Source organism: Lycorma delicatula, chromosome 2, assembly GCF_047948215.1.
Source record: "Lycorma delicatula isolate Av1 chromosome 2, ASM4794821v1, whole genome shotgun sequence".
Lineage (NCBI taxonomy): Eukaryota > Metazoa > Arthropoda > Insecta > Hemiptera > Fulgoridae > Lycorma > Lycorma delicatula.
This window is the reverse complement of record NC_134456.1, coordinates 88214433-88230836: the sequence shown is the minus strand read 5'-3', so window position 1 is coordinate 88230836 and position 16404 is coordinate 88214433.

Genomic DNA, 16404 nt, shown 5'->3' with positions numbered 1-16404 from the left:
ATTTTCTTGAATTATATAGAAAAGCCATGTAATTCGGATAGTTTCTTTGAGACCTTTATTTTCATTTATTTAGTTAATTATTATTTTTTAATTTTTATATGATTGTGTGAAAAAATTTTCTTGAAATTTAATGCTTTAAAAAAAAATCGCTTTCGGCACGTCGTAACGCGGAGGTAGATTTTACTGGTGCGGGGATAAAAAAGATTTCCACCTTAAAGTTAAGAAAAACTTCAAATTTACTCAATACGACAAGCCCCATCTTATAATTCCAGAAATATTTTGGTCAACCCTTACCGTTACGGTTGGTCATATCAAAAATTGTTTCTGACAAAAGTTTTAGGTAATGTTTAGAGGACCGACCACTTTAAACCGATTCGATACTGTGGCTGCTAAGGAAGGTATGATTCTTTTTTGTCTTCGAAACCCCATTTTTTCCACCCCCATGGCCAATGGTTAGTAATTTACTTAAATAATTTTTATGTCCTTATCCAAAGAATAGTAGGTACTTTAAACGAATTCGATATTTTACTTAATAAGAAAGTTATAGCGATATTTTATTGTTTTTTTTTTGTTTTTTTTTTAAAGCCCCCCATTTCCACCACCATGGTCCGATTTTGGCAGTTAACGAACTCGACCGAGGTTTTGGGACAAGTTATTTTTAAAGAAAAATTTGAAAGCGATTGGCGCAAAATTACGGCAGATATCGTGTCCACAAGAAAGTGAAATATATATATATGTATTTATAAACATTTTAGCTGATGGTGGTATGGGTTTGGGGTATGGGGCATGTGAAACTCGAAGATTTGTCGAAATTTTCCGGAAATCGAATTATACTATTTCACTGAACATATACGAACATTTAACATTTGGAAAATTTCTATCCGGTTTTTTTTGGGTTCCTTAAGTGTCAAAACCGAATATGCCCAAATTGCACCGATTACAATTATTTTTCTTCTGTAGGTATAACGCTATCTAGACGGGAAAGTAAAAGATACGTTAATAAGTTTATTGGGTTAAAAAGTTGTTTTTCACCTGAATTTTATTAAATACAATATTTAGCGATGTAATGTTCTAATTTACTACTTGTAGCTGAATGTAACATTGAAATAAAATACATAAATAACAAAATGTTAATAGAAATTAATAATAACTGAACTTGTAAACAATAACCCTAAAAACAATGAACTTAATGCAATTTTGGTGAAAATCGGTCCAGTAGTTCTGGAGGTATATGGTGATTTAGAGGCCAATACCGAGCACACGCATGTACATAACGAACATTAATTAACATCTGGAAGATTTCCATTTGGTTTTTTGGGTTCCTTAGGTGTCAAAACGTACTGGGAAAACCGCGTATGCCCAAATTAGACAGATTACAATACTTTTCCCTTCTAGAGCTATATCTTCGTTACAGCGCTATCTAGACGCGAAAGTAAAGTTAATAAATAATGACATTAATGTCTTCAATAAAATACCTTTACGCCTATTTTAAATTTATTCTTCATTTCATGATTGTAGAGTTTTATAATTGTTAATACTTTACATTTTTAAAATAATATTCATAACAAACGTGCTATGAATGATTATTAAAAAACTATACTTTTTTTAAGGCATTGGTTCTATAGCATTCATAATTATAACAAGATTAACAAGAATAATTTTTAGTCAGACTTCCTAATTATATTGGTTATTAGTTTGAAAATTACATATATTTGTTGTACAGTAAAAAAAAAAGTAATCGGTCAATTAACAGTTGACCTTGTTGAATTGTATGTATACAGATTAAAACGTATGAAAACTGGCACCGTCTTAGCAAACAGTAGTAATTCGTAATAAATTATTTCGCTATCAATTTAACCTAAATTGTGTGATCCAATATTTTTTCACTCCTTTTTTTTTCGTATGTGCGTACAAAAAAAAATTACTTATCTGAAGTTTTTTATTTCTTTATTTCAGTGTAGTAAAGGTTTTTCTTTATTCACACACTGTAGTTTTTTCTTCGACTTTTTATCTTTGTAGTACATTTCTTAATAAAACTGATTAAACCAATTATATAAAAAATTCTTATATTTTCTTATTTTCATTATAACCAGAGATATGTTTAAAAAAAGTTGATATATTTTGACATTTAATCTATTTCCGGCTAATTCCGTTGTTCTATAATTCAAATTATTTACGGTCTACAGTCCAGATTTACTTCTAATATTATTTGTAATACTTTTATATATTTATTATTAATTTTAACTTAGTTAAAATGGAAGAAGAAATTAAAATATTAAATAAAGTATTTTACTAGATTTTTTATTTATTTAATAGATATTACTAAAGAAGATATTCTTTTATTAAAAAGTGGTTAATTTTTGTGTCATATACAGGTGATTTAAAAGTTAACCATCCAGAATTCATTAATCTATCGAAGTGGGAAATTTTTTTTAGGTTGGCATCAGTGGGTGGGTTGGTAATACTTAACCTTGTAGGAATAAGGTATACACAACGATCAAGTGATATTTCGTCTAACAGTAGCAACTGTACTATAAAAAGATTATCTTGCGTTTTACAATCTCAACGTTCATTTATTTTTTGGTTATTAAAATCTTAATCGTTTTTAGTGCGGGAGATTTTGCTGTAGCTTTTCCCCGATTAAATGTAAGCGTAGTCACTTTTTTTTTTGAGAAACCGGTAGTTTGGATGAACAAAAACGGCCCTGCTGGACAACAGATTTAAATGACGGAAGTTTAATACGTGTCTGTGAATCCTTTGAACGTTCACCTTGAAAGTCAGTAATAAGGTTATTTCAGCAGAACTTTGCTGATTTGGAAGTCGAGAGTTCCACTAGATCGTGGAGAACGGTGTTCTTTGGTGGTTGGGTTTCAATTAACCACATATCTCATGAGTAGTCGAACTGAGACTCTACAAGACTACATTTCATTTACACTCATACGTATCATCCTCATTCATCCTCTGAAGTAATGCCTAAACGATAATTCCCGGAGGCTAAACAGGAAAAAGAAAGAAAATTAGTGCCGACCGTTGCCGCTAGTACCGCCACCCCGTGCGAATTACATACGGTATGCGTGCGCGCTTTAGTTAGAATCTTTGAATTAAATAAACGAAAAAATATTATATTTAAATAAAATTATAAATATTTTAAATAGTAAGTGTAAGCCGTGCATCAGAAGCAACACACAATTGTAGGACTTTTCCACGGAACACGGCTTTACCGTGCGATGCGATAGTCCTATAACTGTGTAGTCAGTTAATTTTATAATTATATCGTAAAAATACCAATGGATGACGTGAGTATTTGTAATGATTATTCTAGCCGTGCTGTATATTTGCCGATGAATTAAAACCTAATAACGATAAAGAAAAATTAATGATTTTATACTTTTCCTTACAAATTTTCTTTTAAATTAAGAAATTGCATTTAAATGAAAACTTAAGAAAATATTAATAAGTTTTATAGAATCATAAAAAAAAATTACGATGCGTAGATATTTAATAAAAACATAATAAATATTTGCGCTATTTTGGCTTGTGTACACGTATAGTAACGTTCGAAAAAACTGAGCTGGCACTTTTTCTTTTATGAGAAACACTTCACTTTATAACAGCTATGTTGTCAGCCTATTTCAGTTAATTAAAAAAATAAAAAATAAACAAATACAACTTCGTCTCCGTTGTATTAATTGTCATTTTTAACAAAAATTTTCAATTTTTCATATTATGATTATAGTAACAAATATACTAATTTTCTTTTTTCACCATTGCCGATTGAAATATTTAAAAATATTATTCATAACCGGAAAATTGTTCGTTCGATAAAAGATTGAATTCGGTTGATAATATTAAAAGATTGGCTAGGTGTAGGATTTTTTATGGAAGTATTTTCTTAACGAATTTTTTACTTGTTTCTTACAGACATGGAATAATAAAAGGGTAATTTATTTAGTTTTTCTTCCGTTTATTATTTTTTTTTTAAATTAATTTCAGTAATGGAATAAAATTGTTTTCTTTAGCTCAGAATAGTTGGAGATAAAAATCTCTCGGGTTTTTTTTCACCGTCATATGAAGCATATGACGAATTCATATATATATATAAATATATATATGAATTCGAAGATATATAATATATATATAACTTGAATATTATAGTAAAGTCTGATGAATATTAATTTATAATTATTTGTTATACTCGTAATCGACAATTTTGAACAATATTAGTAATTTTTTATTATAAAGAATGAAGTATAATTTACAAATGAGACTACAAAATAATTAATTAAATTAACAGATTAATTAATTAATAAGAGATTAATTAAGAATTGCAGTCGCGAAAATTTTGGTTTTCAGATTTCAACAGAAATATCAGATTCTCTTAACCATCCGTGGATCCACTTCGTCTAGTTTCGGCGTGACGTCTTTACGTACTTATATACGTATGTATCTCGCATAACTCAAAAACGATTAGCCATAGGATGTTGAAATTTTGGATTTAGGACTGTTGTAACATCTAGTTGTTACAACACTATTTTGGACAGATTTGGCAATCTAGCCGCCCTTGCTTTCCGCCATCTTCTGATCAGTACTTAAAAAACAAGAAACCGCTTTCATATTGCTTCCACCGACTAAACTAGAAAAGGGAACGAACAAGGAACGTTTTATCACACGCGTAGTAAAAAAAATAAAAAATAGGGTCGGCACTGTGGGAGCGACAGTTCTCTCACAGCCTCGTGTGCAGCTTCATATGTGCGCATGCGCACAATAGTCAAACACCACGCCGCTGGAACTGTGAAGCGCACAGTTCCATACAAAGATTTTGTATCTTTTCATAATCTGGGGGATGGCTACTGACATTAAAATTAAGGATTTTATATTCTACAAGTTTAAAGAAAGAATTAAAGAAAAAAGGATTCATTATATTAAATGTTTTCGATATTATCAAGTGGAAATAGGGGGTGCTGTAGTTCTGCAGTGCCTACACGCGAGCCGCCACTGGGTCTGACCATTTTCATAATAAGTTTTTTATGATTTCAGTAACGCAGTTTTTGCGAAAACGGGATCATGTTTAGATTTTTTTTACATTGTTCAACATTGTGTAAATAAAATTTTACCTGAAACAAAGAACAAATTTTGTTTTTGTAGTCTTTTAAAATTCTAAAACCATTTTTGGAACACCCACTATATACATACATACATTTCATACTGTTTTTAGTATATACATTTCCATAAATACTGGTTTTTTATCATTTTGGAAAAACAATTAACCTTACTTTATTTTCAGGTTTAGTTTAGAACAGACTTTATCTTGTTTCGATATTTATTTCATTATTATTGATTAGTTTTACAAAATAAAGTGGAGTAATTTTTATTTTATTTATTCGTTAAAAACATGTAATTCCATTATCTGTGATCTATTACATTTTCAATACATTAACAGTATAAACGCCTCACATAAGTGAAAATAAAGTGTTATGTGGGCGACCTGTTTATTAGTGGGCTTGAATTTTAGAATCCTTGAAACGAATTACTCTGGCTTGTTAACCGTAATATTACCGGGAAAAGCCGCTCTATTGATTATACTCCAAGGTTGTATTATTAAGTTAATCGTTTTCCACCTTTCTTCGTGTTTTGTAGAAATGAAATTGTACGAATCAGCCCTAATACGTACCTTCTATAATAATATTATTGACATATAAATTTATTGTGTTGTAAACTAGGGGATTTTATAGCTTTAACTTTAATCATTCTACTTTCGCTGTATTGTTTATTTGTTTTTTTATTTCTGTTATACAGGAAATTTTTTTTGTTGAACAGTTCTTCCTTTGCAAAATTTTTTTTCCTGTAAATCTTCTTTTTTTTTTAATTTAGTTTAATGATTCCGATTTATTCTCTAAACATTATGATACATAACAATAGAAAAACTTAAATTATGTTAATTATAATAATAGATTAAATTATGTTTTCTTCTTAAGTGAAATTTTGAAATAATTTTTTTTTTTATTGAACCAGAAGAAAAATTGGAGAAAGACTGGTTCAAATTAAGTAATTTAAATGCATGGGAAGTGTTGTTACATTTATTTGATAGTTTAAGAAATGGATATGTTCCCGCCACTCAAATAAACACCGACCTCCGTGGCGCGAGAGGTAGCATTTTGGTCTTTCATTCGGAGGTCCCGGGTTCGAATGCCGGTCAGGCATGGCATTTTTACACGCTACAAAAATGTCACTCGTCTTATCTTAGCATTACCTAACGCAGGTCCCAGAGGTTAAAAAAATAAACATCACTTGATATACCGCTTTCATGCCAGAAAAAACTACATCGAAAGGATTGTTTGAGGTGTAGCAACGTGTATAGCTCAGAAATTTAAACGTTGCTGAAGGCAAATACGCAAAAATTGAGAGCCTTTGAAATATGTTTTGACACAGTTGACCGAGTTCTATGAAAACTCTATAGCAGGATAACAGTTGATGAAATTCTGAAGGAGATTTGAAAAAAATCGCAAGTTTGTAGAAATTATCCAATTGAAGACAGAACAACTGGCTTTGCCATTTATTACGTCATTAATCCTGGTGCATCTCATTGTTTGAAGTAATGGCGGAGGGAAAGATAGAAGGAAGAAAACACCAACAACATAAAAGGAACTGAAGGACAGCGTCCGAATTATTATTGTTAAATCAAACAAAGTTGGCGTGGAAAAGGATACCCTTGGATGATGATCATAATATCCACCGATCTTTGGGTTGAGAAGAAGAAGAAGAAGAAAAAGAAAATAGACATTGTGTTGTGTGATAAAATAATAAATAATTGATTATTTATACAAATATATCTTTGTGATGAAAAATAAAAATTAATAATTTTAGCGTGAAAAATATCGGTTGTTTGGATTCGGATCGAATCATAAGATATTCAGAGTTTCCTTCACGTGCCAAGTGAGAGGTGATTCATAAACGTGTAACAGTTGGCGCAAATGATTAATGAACATTAAAATTGTTTATATAATTTCTGAAATCTTTCCTTTTGTGCTAAAAAAAGCTTTCCATTTTAATAAAAACTTTTCTAACTTAAAACATTTGATTTATAATGTGTGAGAAAAGACTGTTGTAAAGACGAAGTTGTAGTGCAGTTTCAACTATATGATGGTATATAGTTTTCATATTTCTGTGTCTCTCAGGAATATAAGTGATGTGGGAAGCGAATTGTAGCTTTTATATAATCAGGATACGAAGATAACCAAAAAAATATATGTTTTTTTTACGTTTATATAAATTCATATTTATGTAATCTATCTAGGAGGAAAAACGATTATAAAAATAAAACAAATTACTGTGTCTGAATTATTTGGAATTTTGTTTGTAAATATTGCAGCAATTTCATATCTATGGTGTCTACAGTCATTTTTAATATTTTAATTTTATTAAAAATGTAATTAGTTTTTAATTTAATATTTCACTCTTTTTACATTGGTTTTCTCGAATAGAGGGATTATTTGGAAGAAAATTACGTAATTTTAGAAATTACATTTATTTCCGTATTTATCTGTTTCTAATAAAAACTGACAATTGCTATAAGATTTGAAAACTATAAGATTTAATTCATGAGAAGTTACAATACGTAAGAGTATGTGCATATCAGGAGTTTACCAGTTGAAAGTTAATTATTCTCGCTGTTCTTACTGAAAAAAGGTATTAATTACTGGCAACAACTTAGATTAAAATTTATACTATACTCCATTAATTCATTTATTCCTTACTGTGATATATTTTTACTTCTTTGTACGAAGTAAAGGAAGTATTGTGATCGCGAAAATTTCGGTTTTCAAAATATCCATTTTGACTAGTTTGGCGTGACGTCTGTACGTTCGTATGTTTGTATGTATCTCGCATAACTCAAAAACGATTAGCCGTACGATGTTCACATTTTGGATTTAGGACTGTTATCATCTACTTGTGCATCTCCCCTTTTGACTAATAGACTGAACCAAAAGTGTTCAAAAAAGCCCGTAATACAGGATTTTGGGCTTTTTCTTAACTGCAATTATAAACACTCATTGAATTTTTTCAACAATATATCATAAGTGGTTTTTATTTTCATTGGTTCCAGAGTTGTAGTCTAATGAAATATTTGGATGCTAGAAGGGGAAGGCAAATCGGTTCGAATCAGAGTTCATCTCCCTTCTTTTTTTTTTAACTTAAATATATAGATTTATTAATAATTAATAATCTCTGATTGTAAAAAAAAAATTTACGATAAATAATGATTTAATAATAATTAAAAAATATATGAAAAAATATCAGAAGTTATTAATGAAATAAAATTTTATGTACTTTCTATTATAGAAAAAAAAAAAAGTGTATATGTAATATAATAGGCGTACAAGGAAGTGTGTGGTGCCCACGTCAGATGTTTTGTATATAGTCTATTTTTATAACAACATAAAACTTTTGTTTTTTCATAGAACAGTCTCAGGTGAATAAGGTTATATTTATAACCCTAAGAGGAACCGTATTGTATAATAGAGCTCTCATTAGTTAGAATGGTTTATCTTTTTCGAAAATATTGATAATTAATCTTATTGGCTGGCCGCATATAATTTTTTTTTTTCATTATTTACTACAAGCAGATTATTTATTATTTAAAATTTTTAATATTATACATAGTTATATATTTCTCCAATCAGCTACTGCCGGGTCTCTCTCTCTCTCTCTCTCCTCCCCGGGTGTGTGTGTGTGTGTGTGTGTGTGTTTATAGGCAAGCAAATGCAATTTCTGCTACCGGCTTGCCAGACCTAATGATATAGTTGCAGATGTAGTACAATGTAAGTGTAAATGTAGGGTAATCATGTACTTTGGAACAGACTCAGATCGACCAATCCTGAGATGTGTTTAATTGAAATTCAACTACCAAAGAACACCAGTATCCAAAACATTCATATAAAAACATATGTCTTTAAAAGGAATTGAAACTTAGAACTCTCGACTTCGAAAATCAGTTGATATTGCGATGACTGAGTTTAACCGCTAGACCAGTGATTCCCAAACTGTGCTCCGCGACGCCCCGGGGAACCGCGGCCTCTTCACATGGGCGCCGCGAAGTATTGTAAAAGCTTTATAATTAATTGAATCAAGACATTTATAATTATTAATTTAATGTTAATAAAGTAAAAAAAATAATGAAGATACACGATTTTTATTTATTTTTACCTCTTACTAAGAGTAGTCATACTTTTACGTAGGGTAGGTCGCCATGGAAAATTTTTAATTGAAAAAGGGCACTGTGACTCGGAAAAGTTTGGGGACCACTGCACTAGACTAACCCGGCGGTTAAATTTTTATATTTAAATAAGAATATACTGGGAGGGCTAATATCTAATAGCAGTAGTAAATTCATTAACTTGATTTCTTATTGGCTGAAATCGTTTAAAATTTTCTGTTACTTTTGTTCGTATTTGAACGATCTTTATTAGTACCTTATCGATTAAATTGTTTCAGTATAGATTATAATTATCCAGAATGTTGTACGTCTCATTCCATGAGATTCCTGAAGGAATTATTAATGATTTCGACCCGGGAATATATCAGCCGATGCTAGTTTATCAATCGAGCGATCAATCCTGGAGACTTAAGACGCTTTGTAAAGACACTTCGTATTCAGTTTTTACATGAACTTATTGTTATTAATTGGAATGCTTTTAAATGCATCGTGCGTACTTCTTTCATGATATGGTACAAGTTAATATTTACTGTAATGTGAAAGAATTATAATACCTTTACCCTCCATTGGGGATTTGAATGATTCATATGACATAGTTATGGAGATTAGCAAAGATTTTTCTTTAGGAAACCTAAGGTGATTTTTTGAAACTTTTTCTGTTGTTTGAGAAATAACAATTTGTTTTAATTTATGTTTGAATCGAATTAAAATTGTTGATAAGAAATGTAATGATATCATGATTATTTTCGTGGAATTCTTGGGTCGATAGCGCTCATTTTCAGAGAGTTTCAAAAAAATTCCTTTATTTCGGCTTTGTCTCTGTGCGATCCTTACTTGAGTAGTTCTTCGCTTTCTTTATATATATTTTTCTCTTCTCGGTTTATTCTCTCCTTTGATGTTGTGTGGGCTTCGAAGACGCCTCCTTTATTCATTTTACCTGGGGATAATTTGTGTTTGTAGTTTATTGGTAAGCGGCTCTCTCCTTTAGAATTTGTCCAGGTTTGCTTTTCGGTGGTAATAATCAAAACTTAGGTAGAGTTGCGTTTCTCAGAAATGTTTTTACGTAGTAAAATTAAACAGAACGGTCAACAGAAAAATGATATGGATACGTGTTAAATGATGGACGGACGCTGTTGTTAGATTATAACTTTTTTTTCCGCAAGGGGAGCAAAAAGCTCTGTCAGCCGCCGTCAGGCCCGCACTGACGGCAGCGTGGGGCTCTCATCTACTAAAAAACCTCCTCTCTTATCATTCAGGGGCCGGATCTAAGCCATATGGTATGTAAAGCCCCTACATGATCACCCAGGCACTGTACTATCCGAATCCGGATGACCGGAAGGCGTCCATGGAGCCTTCGCCATCCACCCCCAGAAGCCGGTTCTCCTTGATCACCAGTCATCGAACTCCATGTCTCTATCAATCCGCATCTGCTCAGCCTGTCGTCGCCTCTCTTCATTGGCCTTCTCTTCCATCATTGATGTGATCGTAGTCGAGATACATTTGTTGCTATTGTTGAGCATCACCTCGATTATATTGTTGACATTATAACATTTGGATGCTCTTTTTAGTCGTTAAATAAACAGAATATTTTACTTAGTTGTACCTAAGATAATGCTTGCAGTCTCAATTTATTATTTGTTCTAATCTAGTTTCCCCAAAACTGATAAATAATAGGTGTATAAAGCGATTTCATTGTTTAGGTTTGGAACTGTTTGCGATTAACAAGGCCTTAAATATACTTATCCCAACATTCCGATACGTACTTGTCTGCTCAGATTCCATGAGTGCTTTGCAAACCATTAATAATATGTACTCTTGTTGTCTGTGACATACAGTTTGTCATCTCTGAAATGACGTCTCGACGTAATACAGTTGTGAGCTTCTGTTGGATCCCCAGCCATATTGGTGGAATTTCAGGCAAAGAGAGCGCTGATCGTACGGCAAAAGAGGCTTGTTCGCAGCCTCCTTTCACTAATCGCGTTGTTTCGAATGATTTCTGAGGAGTGTGGTTCGTGATGAGTGGCAGAGTGAATGAATGGAATGCTATTACCATCAATAATAGTCGTTCAGTTAAGGATACTCTGTACTGTGTGGCTTTTCATGTAGGAATCGTCGAGAGAAGATTATTATTGGCCGTTTTAGAATAGGGCGGCCACACTCATGGATATCTGAAGATTCAGACCGATGCATCTGTTTGTGTTCGCTACGAATGCCAACTTATCCGTACACTACATCCTTGTGGACTGTTTCTGTATTGCCGCATTGTGTCGGAAGTATAACTAGGGACTATCATTCGAAGTATCTATGACAACAATATATCGATTTTTCTAATATACTAAGACTTCTTTAGGCTGTACATCTGAATTCAGAAATTTGATTAATACTTTATATGTTTTTGCCATTTGATGCTGGACGATTGTATTGTTTTATGTTAGATTTTTAATATTGTTTTTATTTTGCTGGGTTTTAATTTAAATGTAATTTTAATTGTTAATTTTTAATATTCATTTAATTACAGTATAAATATCGTGTCCGGGCGATGATGACGACACAGAGTTTATGATTTTCGTAAAACCTTTCGTTAAGTTTTCCGATTTTATTTTAACACTGTTTCCTATTGCATCGAAATTATAATAGATTTCTTTTGATCATAGTTAAATTAATGTTTTAGCAACGCCGGTAAATTTGATTTGAAAATTTGATTCGTTAGCTGATCAATAAGTTGTTATGCTCTCAAACGTTGTATGCATTTTAATTACGATAATTACGTGTAATTATTGCAATTGTTTTTCAAGGTAATCTTGTTTATCTTCTTTTAATTCTATTATTTTTTTTGTGATAAGCTTTTATCGACATTTATAAATTATATAAATTAAATGTTTTACTGTTTAGTTTTTAATTGTAATTAGATAATTTTATTAGTATAACGGTTTGTTGGAAAAATTTCTTTCGGTTTTATCAATTATTTTTGAACGACGTTGATAAGAGTGTTAATGAATCACTTTTAGTAATGAATTTTTTTTAAAGCAATTGTCACGTTTTATTGCTCAATCTGTATAATGCAAGTTGAATCTATGTCGTTAAATGTTTTAAAAGAATTGTTAGAATGAAATAAATAGTTATTCTGTTAAATTATTTGTTCGCTGATCTATGTAATATTAAGTTCATTTTTCAAGTAAAAATGCTTAAAGGGTTTTTTGTAGAAAAACTTTACATTGAGATTTTCACTTTTTTATTTACCCAAATAGTAAAGTAGAAAAGTAAAAAGGTGATCTTTCATGTGCGCGCGCCCACTTATATATATATATATATATATATATATATATATATATATATATGATAGTATTATTTAGGTAATTCGACCAATAATATGAAGCACTCTAAAAAATTTTCTTTGCTTTTATTAAACAGTACCTTGGTATTCGAAGTACGGTCGTGTATCAGAGCCGAATTTTGTTTTAACAATATTGACTGTAAGTTTACGTTACAGTTTTGATACTTAAAAAAAAAAAAAAATATTTATTTGCTTTTGTTTTCGGTTATGAAATATATATCTTATCGTGTCGTAACTGTAATGTTGGGTTATAGGTAAAGATATAAATATGACTGTGTCAAATAAGTGTGTTTGTGTGTGCGCGCGCGTGCGTCACATGATACCGCAACACCGGTCTTGAAATGTGGTGACGTTGCACGACAGCAAAGATAATTTATATCTAGCACGCAATAACAACCACGTTTTTTCCGATGGGTCACGTTCTTTTGGTTTTATTTTTATTTTGCTCTCTCCTTAAAAAGAAAAATTATATTCCTTGTATGGGTTTCTTATGTTCTTTCATATTAGGGCCTACATATTAACGGTGTTTTGTAAGTTATTATCTTTTACTAACTTATCGAAGCTTGATTCAAGGATTTTTTTTTTAGAGATAAAAGCGCGGACTCATTTTATATCATATCCGTAACACGTTATTCATGATTATTTCTGTTGAAAGCGACGATACGGAACGTTTTATCACCCCGTTAATTTATGATATGCGTTGTTTCTTTTATGTAGAACAGAACACGTCTTTCAAACGTAAATCTTAAGAAAATTATATTTAAAAAATTAACAGATAATATTTAAAAAAACAATACATATGATTGTACCAAATCATATTAAAAACAATTCTTGATATATTTTGCTAATTTTATTATAAGGTACACCTTCTGTGTACAACGTCCTTTATATTACATCTACTCTTCTCTTGCATTGTATCATTCTTTTATCAGAATATTGCTGCTGATAAATTTAGTGTGAGCTCTTATTTTGACATGAAATCAAAAATATCAAAAAATTAATCGTAGTAAATTGTCGAGTGGTCGCTTCTAATCAGATAAGCTTATTCCTCCCCGCACAGTCTCTTAGATTTTTTTTTTGTTATATTTGAGAATTACAGTTGTTTTTAAATCTCTTTTTACACGACTGCCCAAAAAGGAGTATAATGTATTTTGAGCGTATTTACAGCTCAACGACTGAACCTATTTAGATGTATGACACCGTGTTGAAATCCTTACGTTATCGGGAATGTCATATAAACTATATACATCTTAAAATTTGAAATTGTCACCCGCTTTTTAACGTTTTAGAGCTTTTCAACGTTGAAAAGCTCTCAATCAGATAAGTAGTACTTATTTTCATTGATGCCAGAGTTATAGACAAATAACAGTTTAATTAATGAAATATTTTGATCTGACAAGAGGAAGGCACATCGGTTCAAATTCGTCTTAATCTCCTTTTATTTAACTTTTTTTTAATTTAAATATATTGATTTATTAATAATTATTAAGCTCTTATTGTAAAAAAATATTTTCAATAAATAAAAATTCAGTAATAATAATAATAATAGTAATAGTAATAATAATAATAGACAAAAATATGAAAAAATATCAAAAGTTATTAATAAAATAAAATTTTACGTACTTTTCATTTTTTTTAAATTCTGTGTGTAATTTAATAGGTGTACAAAGAAATCATGTGGTGTCTACATCAGTTTTTTTTTGGAAGTCGTTTTTTTAATATTTATCTCTTGTATACATCCTATATTTTAATTGTTTACCTTTTATAAAGAAGTTACAAATATTGATTTGGTGAAAAAAAAAAATGTATTTCCATTATAATTAGACGTGCCGTATTACATGAGGTGCAGTTTAAAACAATAAGTTATGAACTTTTCGTCGTCAAATGTGTGTGTGTACTATAGTTACTATTATTCTATATTTTGTAGTTTCGTTTCTTTTTTAGGTTTCTATAAAGCCTGAATACGGTGTCATTTTTAAATATTATTCTCACAATCATGAGGATAACGTGCAGTGGGGTGGTCCAGGTGTGGATCCCTCTGGGTAGATGGGAATGGCTACCAAAGCAAGTCCTACGGGTATCCAGGGAACGGATATTTGGGAACGGCGAGCTCTGCGGCAATTGGGTACGCCCTAGGCCCCGGGGTCCAGGTGTTAGCTAGAGGGGTCGGTATATATATATACATATATATATATATATATACGCACCCACATTTAATATTTTAATCGATAACTTAAAGGTATTACTTCTGTGGTAGTTATCTATATTCATTTCTATGCCTTAACATACCTACGAGTAAAAAAAAAGTATACTATATTGTTAACAAAACTAAAAGTTTTACTGTTGAAGGCGTTCACTATAATAGTATATAAACCTTTTTAGTATAAATATGAAGACATGTTATAAATTCGGTTTTTAATTATAAACCTGAATTTATACACGGTTTAGATATAACACGTTTTGAAGAAATTTTTATTAAAAAATATGGAAATTTCGTTTCACCATTAATTTATTTGTAGTTGAACTTAATTTCAGTTAAAAGATATATTTATACATATGTCTTGCATCACTAGCTTTTTATTATAGTACCGCATTCTTTTATGATGACGTCATAGCGATGAATTGTCGTCCGTCCGCCTCCATTAAAAATTTCTCATATGTCACACTCCGCCATGTATCCGACCGCTGTTGCTACTTTTCTGTGACATCCTGGTGTCGGTGTTCAGTATAACGTATCCTCTCTCGCTTGCTGTTCGTTGAAAATATTATTGAACGTACTCCAAAATATACGAATGTATCTTCGATCTTGGCAACGACTATCTCAAATTTCTATAATGACTTTTGTAATTAAGTTCCAAAATTAACTTTTTCATCAAACTGTTAAAAAAAAAATCACGACAGCCGTGTGATACGTCTCGCTAGTAAGTAAAACGTGTTTCTTTCTCGTCTCATTCACGTATTAATGTCAATGTTGGCATACTTATTTACACGATATCCAGGCGTTTTCTTAGTCTGTTCTTATATTTATATGTTGTTCACTGCATAGATTGAATTTTTTTTTAAAGTTAAAAACCAAATAAAATATTATAAATTATTTATATTATTGTATGTTTTGTAAAGTTGTTATTTTTGTTCCTGATATTTAGTTCCAATTATTTAAAATGTCAACAGAGCTGAAATATTTTCTGGTAAAATTGTCACGGCATTTCTTGTGATTCACCCTTCTCCCATCACAACAATTTAATTATTCCGTATGTAATATGTTGTGAGCTAAATACTAAAGGCTAAGATGATCGAATTTTTATTACAATATTCAATTTTTTACTTTCTTCTACGAAGTAAAAGGAAGTATAGTGACCGAAAAATTTCGGTTTTCAGATCTCACCGGAAATATCCATTTTGGGCATTTCTGATTCCATTTTGACTAGTTTTAGGCGTGACGTCTGTACGTATGTATGTATCTCGCATAACTCAAAAACGATTAGCCGTAAGATGTTGAAATTTTGGATTTAGGAATGTTGTAACATTTATTTGTGCACCTTCCCTTTTGATTGCAATCGATTGGACCAAAAGGGTCCAAAAAAGCCCAAAATGCAAAAAAATTTGGATTTTTGACTTTTCTTAACTGCTGTAATAAGCCCTCATTGAAAGCTTTTCATTAATATATCGTAAGTGGTACTTATTTTCATTGGTTCCAGAGTTATAGCCAAATAACATTTTAATTAATGAAATATTTGGATCTTACAAGAAGGATCGGTTCAAATGAGATTTCATTTTCGTTTTTGTTTTAACTTTTTTTTAAATTTAAATGTATTGATTTATTAATAATTATTAACCTCTGATTGTAAAAAAATAT